This window comes from Notamacropus eugenii, chromosome Y (assembly GCF_028372415.1).
Source record: "Notamacropus eugenii isolate mMacEug1 chromosome Y, mMacEug1.pri_v2, whole genome shotgun sequence".
Classification (NCBI taxonomy): domain Eukaryota; kingdom Metazoa; phylum Chordata; class Mammalia; order Diprotodontia; family Macropodidae; genus Notamacropus; species Notamacropus eugenii.
The window spans coordinates 10134330-10136059 of record NC_092880.1 but is presented as its reverse complement, the minus strand read 5'-3'; the positions used below and the strand labels follow the sequence as shown (position 1 = coordinate 10136059).

Below are 1730 nucleotides of genomic sequence, written 5' to 3'. Positions count from 1 at the left end.
GTGTACTTGATTCTCCAAAGGTATGGTCATCCATATACTCAGGCCATTCTCTATTTCACTCTTATTTTGGGATCTTTCGTGTTCTGTGATTTTCTCCCAACCCAAATATATCGGACTTCTGAGGAAGTATTAACTTTGAAACTAATGCTATTATTATCTCCTTAATAATTATAACAATAATGATTTCTAATTCGTACTCCGCTATTTTTCTCTGTTGTTCAATTTCATTTATGTTTGGCTTCTCATGTTCCATCTCTCATTCTCTCCAACAGGAATAATGGTGAGCCCTGACAGGAATCAGAGTGGTGCTTTCATCTTCATCCTCTTAGGATTCTCTGATTATCCAGTGCTCCAGATGCCCCTCTTTCTACTGTTCATCACCACCTATTCAGTCATTGTGGTGGGAAACTCAGGTGTAATTAAAATCATCAGGATCACTCCCAAGCTCCATATTCCCATGTACTTTTTCCTCAACCACTGGTCCTTTGTGGATTTATGTTACTCCACTATAGTTACACCACAGCTACTAGAAAACTTAGTTGTAGAAGACAAAAGTATTTCCATCAAATCCTGCCTCACACAGTTTTCTATGGGTGTCACCTGTGTGATAGCAGATATGGTTATGTTGGCAGGTATGGTCTATGACCACTTTGTTGCTAAATGTTGCCCTTTGCTGTATACAATTCCTATGTTCCCAAAACGTTGGGCCCTGCTAGTGGTTGTGAGATATTCTTGAGGCATTTCCTGTATTGTACTCACCTACTCACTTCTTGTATTGTCATTTTGGGAGACCAATATCATTATTAACTTTGTATGTGAATATTCTTTCTTCCTCTTTGCTTCCTGCTCTGAGAAACACTTTGGTGACTTAATACTTCCTATCTTTGGAAATCTCGATGCATTTTGCACCCTCATCATTGTCTTTACATCCTGTCTTTTTAATTTTTGTCACTGTCCTCAAAATGTATTTAGTCAGTGGGACATATAAAGTTTTCTCCACATGTACCTCCCACTTGACAGAGGTAACTGGCTTTTACGGGTGCATCTTCTTTCTATACTGCACCCCCAATTCCCAAAACTCATGGCCTTTAGTCAAAGTGGGATCTACTTTTTATACTGTAGTGATTCCTATACTAAATCCTTTAATTTACAGTCTAAGTAACAATGATGTGAAGTAAACTTTCAGGAAATTAATGGGTATCAGAATAATTTCTCAATAAGATCATTTATGTGGATTCTATGACTTCTTTCTAAACTCTTCTGATGGAATTTATGGTTATTTTTAACTGAATCTTTGTTTCATATTCATTTATACCCTTCTCTGGTCAGTTTCTACAACCATCTGAAGAACAGTTATAAAATTCTTAAGTAAATGAAGAAAGGATGTTTGAAATGAGAAAAATCACCGCAAGAAAATCATTTTAATATACTGCATGGTGTAGCATCAATCTCAGAATATTAAATTAAAGTTCCTTGACAATTTATTCCAAAAATTAATATAATGATTCTACAAGAATGGATGCTTGTTTCTTTACATTTCCATTATTTCATGGAAAAGAAAGGACCAGCAATCTAAGAGATGAGCTTCTTTAAGATGTGCCAGAAAAAAACACCTTGAGGAGTGACCATACTCACTATTGGAAGAGCATAATAGTCACCAACTCCTGAATAAATTCAATCTGATCTGTTCTTATAAAGTCAAATTAAGTCCTACAATGGGTTTAGTACAA

At 35.8% G+C, this 1730-nt stretch overlaps 1 pseudogene; it reads left to right on the top strand.

Annotated features, from left to right (window-relative positions):
* Positions 1-277: 277 nt before the first annotated feature.
* Positions 278-1220, top strand: LOC140516771 (olfactory receptor 5D18-like; annotated as a pseudogene).
* The last annotated feature ends 510 nt before the right edge of the window (positions 1221-1730 follow it).